The following is an 8,902-nucleotide window of genomic DNA, read 5'->3' as shown; positions in this document are numbered from 1 at the left end:
GATGGATCAAAAGGTGAAATAAAAGGTGTGGGCAAGTTGGACCAAGCAGGACAACCGAGTCTTGACAATGTTTTGCTTGTTAGGAGGCTAAATGCTAACTTGATTAGTATTAGTCAACTATGTGATCAAGGTCTCAAATTTAGCTTTACTAAATCAGAATGCCTTGTAACTAACAAGGATGATGAAGTTGTCATGATAGGGACCAGGACAAAAGACAGTTATTATTTATGAAGCCCTCGAGAAACAGAGTGCTTCTCAACCTGTTTGATGTCAAATGAAGATGAAGCTAATTTATGGCATCAAAAGTTTGGACATCTACACTTAAAAGGTGTAAGAAAGGTCTTATCAAGTGAAGCTGTTAGAGGTATTCCCAGATTGATGAAGAAAGGATCTGTGGTGAATGTCAAATTGGGAAACAAACAAGGATTAGGGATGGTAAGTAGACCCAAACCTGCGGGACCCACCCGCACCCGCACCCGAGTCAACGGGTGAAAACCCGAGTTGACTGGGTTTGGGTTCGGGTGCCACCCGATATTTCGGGTTCGGGTTTGGGTAGTGTGAAACCCGCACCCGAAACCCGAAATCACACCCGCTTATATATATATATATATATATATATATATATATATATATATATTTATATATATATAAATATATATTTATATATATAAATATATATATATATATATTTTATATATATATATATATATATAATATATTGTGGAAAGTTTTAGGAAAATTGTAGGAAAAATGTATTTTGTGTATTTTGTTACGGGTTCGGGTGAAAAAAACCGAAACCCAGCGGGTGTGGGCGTGGGTGTTGTTTTGCCACCCGAACATTATTTGGATTCGGGTGCGGTTTTGGGTTGTGTAAAACCCGCACCCGACCCGACCCGTTGCCATCCCTAACAAGGATGTCCCATAAAAAGCTTCAACATCTGACTACCACTTCTAAGGTTCTTGAGCTACTTCACATGAACTTAATGAGACCTATGCATGTTGAAAGTCTTGGAGGAAAGAACTATGTCTATGTGGTTGTGGATGAATTCTCTAGATTCACCTGGATGAGTTTCATTAGAGAGAAGTCTGATGTCTTTGAAGTCTTCAAAGAACTATGTCAAAGGCTCCAAAGAGAGAAAGGCTGCAATGTGGTCAAAATCCGAAGTGACCACGTGAAGCAATTTGAGAACAACAAATTTGAAGAATTATGTTCTATTGAAGGGATTAGTCATGAGTTACCATCACCTATCACTCCTCAAAAAAATGGAGTGGTGGAGCGTAAAAATATGACTATCCAAGAGTGTGCAAGAGTCATACTTCATGCTAAGAAACTACCATATTTCTTTTGGGCTGAAGCTATGAACACTGCATGTTATATCCACAATAGAGTAACTACCAGATCTGGAACTCTGATTACTCTCTATGAACTATGGAAAGGAAAGAAGACAACTGGGAAATATTTCCATGTTTTTTGAAGTAAATGTTACATTCTGGTTGATCGTGAGCAGAGGAGGAAAATGGACCCTGAAAGTGATGAGGGAATATTTATGGGATACTCTACCAATAGTAAAGAATATAAAGTGTTCAACACAAGAACAAAAGTGATGATGGAGTCTATAAATGTGGTGGTTAATGGCTCACCAAAACAGACTGATGTCATAGTTGATGTTGGAACACTCTATAAATATGTTGGAACATTCTTTCCTATGGATAATAGTGAAACATCAGGAATAAGGTTTGGGACTTGGTACCAAGACTTGAAGGAACTAATGTTATTGGAACAAAATGGGTGTACAAGAACAAGTCAGATAAAGAAGATGTTGTTACCAGAAATAACGTCACACTTGTTGCTCAATGGTATACTCAAATTGAAGGAGCGAGCTGTGATGAAACATTTTCTCTTGTAGTTTGCCTGGAATCTATCAGGCTACTACTTGGAGTAACATGTATTTTAAAGTTCAAACTGTTCCAAATGGATGTTAAGAATGTCTTTCTAAATGACTAGCTAAATGAAGAGGTGTATTTTTAACAGCCTAAAGGATTTCATGATCCTGACTTTCCAGACCATGTGTTCAAACTGAATAAGACCTTGTTGTTGAAAGAGTATTGTGGTGTACTTTTCGTTTATATCGTATCCACAGGGATTATTGCGATATCACCGCCGTTCTATAGCCTATTTTGTCTTGAGTTAATGTTACTTTAGTTTTAGGTTTGCAAAAGGTCATTCAATCACTTTAGTAGCAAAGAGTAAATTAATGAAGGTTCTAAGTTAAAGAAAATGCATCAAGATTCGATTTCATCGACCTAAGTTTGTATGTTTCCTTATAAATATATGCTTATGAACTTGCTAACGATCAATATAATTACGTATCGACACCTATATCGTCCGTGTCCGCAACGATATAGCTAGATTTACCGTATTGTTTAACCGACGATTTCTCCACCGTTTAAACAATACAAATAACGTTTTAAAACCGATACTTAGTAAACATCAAACTCTAAATCCATGTCTGCAACTTATAGTTTGAAAGATGATGAGTTAGGTCTAGATACAAACATTGATGTCTCAAACATTTATACCAAAGAAAAAGCTTTAATAAACAAACTAAACCATCTATATTGATCATCACTTGTTCATACACATATATTCACAAGAAAAACATACAAAAGGCTAGGAAGATTACATCTTATCTTGATACAAAAGGGATTTAGCTATCCATGAGAATGGTAGCTTGCACAAGAAGGAAAGGATGAAGATCAACAAGCATCAAAGGCGATTAATCGACGATCAAGGCTTCCAATCTTCAACTCGATGTTTGCTACAGTGTATTATGCTCTTGTTTCTCTCTAAAATATCTCTACATCCCTCTGAATGTGATTTGGCCCCTAATCAAATAAACAAAGTTTCGCAGGACGCGCTTAGCGCGGTGTAGCCCGCTAAGCGCGCCATCAAAAATTGCTTAAACCGCCCAACCGCGCTAAGCGGGCTCCAGACCTCGCTTAGCGCGGAACTCTCTGCCAGAACTTCCTTCTTTTCTTCAAAACCGCGCTTAGCGGGCTCAACCTCGCTTAGCGCGCTTCCTCTTTTCAACAATCTTTGGCTTTGGTCTTGGAACATCTTCAAAGTCCTTTTTCCAAGGTCCAAGCTTCCAATTATCTAAAAAAAACTACAAAATCCAACATAGATTGCAAAGATAAGAACTATTCAACATTAATATAAATATAAGAATAAATATATACCAAATGATAATAAAAGACTACTATTAACCACAAAAGGACTTGAAAGTTACCAAAAATTACCTAAGATATTTACACAAATTGGTAACTAACAACTCTCCCCAACTTAAACCTTTGTTTGTCCTCAAACAAAACAAATACAACCAAGAAATCACAAGCTAAGACAAAAACAATTGGGTGGTTCAAATTCCATAAGTACACAAGTAACATTTCACCCTTGCTAAAATAATACCATGATTGGGATACTAATACTAAATACACCTTTGATGTAAACAGTTCCTAAAACAAAATAAGTTCAAAATTGAATCACAACCTACACATTTCTCTAGTAAGAGACAAAATTGAGGACCTAACACTCACACAACAATGTCGCCAACATCCAGAATTAATTATGCATTCATCTACACAACATTTATATAAAAAGCGTAAAAGCAAGAATCACAAAGTCTTTAGGGTTGTATCTTGGCTTGGTTAACAAGGAAGTGTCATTTCTCAAGGCCATTGAAACGAAAGGGTCAATTCCTAAGAGAGCATTCAAATCAAGATTATATCCACACATCCTTATCAACCGATCACACAATTTTATTGCTCAAGAGTTCACCTTCTTAATTTAAGGAACTAGCTATATACAAAGCCCTTTTTTCTTTTTCTTTTTCTTTTTCTGGTTCTTTTTCCCTTTCTTTTTCTCTTTCTTTTTCTCTTGAGCAATCACTTATTTACTTCTCACTACCAATACAACCAAAATAATATTTTTTTTTTTTAAATTCTCCCCAACTTGAATATTACCACCACATAATCACGAATGCTCTCTATTCTAAGGCGAAAAGGAAACATTCCTAACCACAATTAATGGTACTCTTCAAGGTTGAAAGAAAATCATCAAGATTCATATCAAAAATCGGCAAATATAGACAAGGAATTGATACCGCTTGAATCTTGGCACAAATGGCTCAAAGTGGTTATCAAATGCTCACACACTCACCGGGTAGGTTATATATGGTAGAGAAGTTATACTCGAAATGCGAAACAAAATGCTTTGATCACTTTCATGCTTTACACAATTAAAATAAAAAACGCAAGATTAAACATAATAAACATGAGTTAAACGCACATTGTTGATAATCACAAAATAATATATATATGTACAATGGAAAGGCTCCTCACACTAGTTTTAGAACTAAAATGATTCAATATTGAACTAGATTTGCTAAAGAAAATATTACATCTAATTTGTACAATTACAAGTATCTAATTCATGGTATATTAAAGAAACGATAAAAATGTACCTTGTACGTACTAATTTCACATTATATCATCACCGCCCCAATTGGGTGTAAAAGCTTGCTTCATCCGGGAAGCACTTTCACAAGAACAACAAACAAAAATTTAAAACACAATTGCAATAGTATATAGAAATATAAAGCAATTAAACTAAAAACTTTAATACATTAAAAACAAACACCAAAAGGTGTCAAAATATCCAAAAGGCATAGCAATGCCTAAGATCCAAAATACCTCATCCTTTAGAAGGATGGAACAAAACATACCAATACTTAAGTCAAAATAAAATAAAATAACAACTAGCACTAAAAATACTAATGAAAATACTAAGCATCAACCAAAAAGAACTACTCATCCTCATCCTGGAGATCTTCTTCCACATTATCATCCTCGCCACCTTCCTCCTCCTCAGGAAATGGACTGACCTCAGGCCAATCAGCATAATCCACCAAGTCTTGGCGAGAACTCCACGGATGAGCCACATGGGGCTCGATCATCTGCAACCTCAGCTGAGACATAGAATCATGCAGAAACATGAATGCTCTCTGATGAGCCATATGAAATGCCAAGTTCTCCTCTCTATCAGGATTACTACGGCGGCGAGCAGGGCGAGCAGCAGCAACAGGAACAGCAGTCAACCTGGATAAACAATAACGCTCAATAAAAATGTCATCAATAAAAAGTGTCAATAGACACAAGCCCCTCAGAAGGAATCTGCACTCTTGCTTTCTTGCACAGATTCATGATCAAACCAGGAAAAATCAGCTTGCAGGGAGCACGATCACCATGCCGAGTTCCACTCAAAGCAACCCTCTTCAGCTCATTCGCAATAATGCGAGTAATATCAATCGGCTTATGCTCAATCATACGAGCAACCAGTGCAGCAGACTCAGCAGGCAAAGAGGAAGTGTGACTCCTAGGCCTTAAATTATGAAGGACCACAGACATGAGAATCTGAGCATTAGTAGACAACGACTTCCTAGAGAATTTCTGGGGCTGTTGTGAAGGATTAAGATCATAAGACTGCCCCCTCGAACACAAGACCTCCCTCAGATGCTCCCAATAAAAATTACCCCTTGCTAATTGCACATGATACCCACACAGCTCACCATCCTCAAAAGGTAATTGAGTTCCAAGAAACTCACGGATAGCCTGACGAGAAAAATCAATTTCCTTACCACGCACCCAAGTTTTGAACTCAAAGGGAACACCTTCAACCGGAAATTCTTCATTTGGAACGGCATTAGCATAGAACTCTCTTACAATCTCCAAATGAAACTTAGGTGCAGGCTCACAAAGTTTAAGCCAACCATACTCCTCAATGGTGTTATGACACCACCCATAGGTTCCCTCAGGATTGATTCTCACAATACGCTCAAGCCACCATGTCCTAACCTCTAGCTTCTTATACCTCTCCTCTTGGACATGACTCTTAAATCGGTTCTGATTAAACGGAATAGCCCTAGGTGCTTGAGAAGAGCTGCCACCTTCGGTTCCGGTCTTTCGCTTCTTAGAGCCTAAGAATTTCGGTCCCATCTGAAATAATTAAAGAAATGGCAACACAAAACCAACATGTTAACATAAAAATAACAAAAATAAACAGCTACAATCAGAATCAAAGCAATAGAACACTCCCCCTGCATCAAACAAAAACAGGCAGAAGAGGGAATTTTTCTGAAATCCCCAGACCGCGCTAAGCGCGCCTACCGCGCTAAGCGGGCTCTGCGATTTGCAGAAAAATTCCCTGCGAACCAGGGTTGCAACCAAACATTTCCAGCACCCAAATTCTATTCTAAACATGTACAAGGCACTGGAAATTAGATTATATCACTAAGTTTTCAAAACACAAACCCTAACCACAAAAATTCTATTCCTAATCTACAATTAAACCCTAATATATAAAACAAGCATAAAGAAATAGAAAAGGAAATGGAGAAGAAGCTGCTTACCTTGGTGATGATGAAGATGACGAAAGAGCAAAGACTAAAATGGAGAAGCAAAGAGAAAGCAAGCTTAGAAGAGCAAAAATGGGGAAAATGAGGCACAAAGACCTCAAAACCCTATTTTCCTTTCAGAAAACGCGCTGGGCCGGGTCAGAAACAAAGGCCCAACCTTCAAAAATATTTTTTTTTCTCTGAAAAACCACCCGCGCTAAGCGGGGTCTGAAGCGCGCTAAGCGCGCATATCTCTGGAACTAAGGGTTCCAAAATTTCCAAAGCGCGCTAAGCGGGCTAGAGCGCGCTAAGCGCCCTTGACAGAACACAGAAAAAATTTTCTTCTACCAGCAAGTGTAACTTTACCGGTAGACTGATTTTGGCTCGACCAGAACGCAAAAAACATAAACGGTAAAAAACACATAAAACAAGCTGAATATTTACAAATTGGGGTGCCTCCCAATAAGCACTTTGTTTAACGTCGGTCAGCTCGACGGTCAAAGGCAATCAAGGATCACCAAACGATAAAACACAAGTTTCACGATTAAAATCGCTTCCTCGATAAACCTTCAACCTCTGACCATTAACTACCCATTCTTGCTTTGATTTTTGGTCCTCTATCACAATAGCCCCATGGCTTCTAACCTCTTTGACCAAAAACGGTCCGGACCATTTAGACTTCAACTTTCCCAGAAAAAGTCTTAACCGGGAATTGAAGAGTAAAACTAATTGCCCTACCTTAAAGTCCTTAATTCGAATCTTACTATCATGATAGAATTTGGTCTTTTCCTTGTAAATTGAATTAGACTTATAGGCATGCAATCTCATCTCTTCCAACTTATTTAATTGGATTGTTCTTCTCTCTCCACACAACTTGTGGTCAAAATTCAAAAGCTTCAAGGCCCAATATGCCTTATGTTCTAGTTCTACGGGAAGGTGACAACTTTTACCATACACCATTTGGAATGGTGTAAGACCGATCGGTGCTTTGAAAGCGGTCCGATATGCCCACAAGGTTTCATCAAGCTTCATCGACCAATTCTTCCTAGAGCTAGACACAGTTTTCTCAAGAATTCTCTTAATTTCTCTATTGGTCCTCTCAACTTGCCCATTAGTTTGTGGATGATATGGAGTAGCCACCTTGTGCTTTACTCCATATTGCTCCAACACTTTCTCAAGCGGGGCATTACAAAAATGAGATCCACCATCACTAATTAATACTCTTGGCGTGCCAAACCGCGAAAATATATTTTTCTTCAAAAATTTTATCACGGTCTTACCATCCGCTTTGGGTGAAGCAATCGCTTCCACCCACTTAGACACGTAATCCACAGCTACCAAGATGTATTCATTTGACATAGAGGAAGGGAAGGGTCCAACAAAATCAATGCCCCAACAATCAAATACTTCTACTTCTACAATACTTTGGAGGGGCATTTCCTCTCTTTTCCCTATTCCACCAGTTCGTTGACAACTGTCGCATGAGGCAACATGGTAGTAAGCATCTTTGAACAAAGTAGGCCACCAAAATCCCGATTGAAGGACTTTTGTGGCCGTACGCAAACCATTAAAATGACCACCATACGGAGAATTGTGGCAATGCCACAAAATGCTTTTTGTCTCCTCATCCGCGACACATCTTCTCAAAAGATTGTCACTACTCAACTTAAACAAGTGAGGATCATCCCAAACATAAAAATTAGCATCGTTTAAAAACTTTTTTCTTTGATTCCAAGTTAGATCCTCCGGTATCCAGCCAGATGCTTTGTGATTAGCCATATCTGCAAACCAGGGTCTAACTTCTTGTACCATGTACAATTTTTCATCGGGGAATTCTTCCCTCACTTCTTTTTCATTGTTTGTCACCTCGGTATTCACTAACCGAGACAAATGATCCGCAATCAAATTTTCTGTACCTTTCTTATCTTTCACTTCAAGATCAAATTCTTGAAGCAAAAGAATCCACCGAATAAGCCTCTGTTTTGAATCAGGCTTGGTGAGAAGATATTTGATTGCGGCATGATCAGTATAACACACCACTTTAGAACCAATGAGGTAAGAGCGAAACTTTTCCAATGCAAATACAATTGCGAGCAATTCTTTTTCGGTAGTGGCATAGTTAACCTGTGCCTCATTTAAAACTTTGCTCGCATAATGTATAGCATGGAATTGTTTGTTCTTCCTTTGGCCTAAGACCGCACCAACCGCATAGTCACTCGCATCGCACATGAGTTCAAACTCAAGCGACCAATTAGGAGCAACAATTATGGGTGTGGTAGTCAAATTTGCTTTAAGTTCTAGGAAAGCTTTTAGACATGATTCATCAAAATTAAATTCCATACCTTTGTTGAGCAAATTACTCAAAGGCTTTGCGACCTTGGAGAAATCCTTGATGAATCTTCTATAGAACCCAGCATGTCCCAAGAAGCTCCTTATGCCTTTCACGTTCA

The sequence above is a fragment of the Vicia villosa genome, linkage group LG4, assembly GCF_029867415.1.
Source record: "Vicia villosa cultivar HV-30 ecotype Madison, WI linkage group LG4, Vvil1.0, whole genome shotgun sequence".
In the NCBI taxonomy this organism is placed as follows: Eukaryota; Viridiplantae; Streptophyta; class Magnoliopsida; order Fabales; family Fabaceae; genus Vicia; species Vicia villosa.
This window is presented reverse-complemented; position numbering follows the sequence as displayed.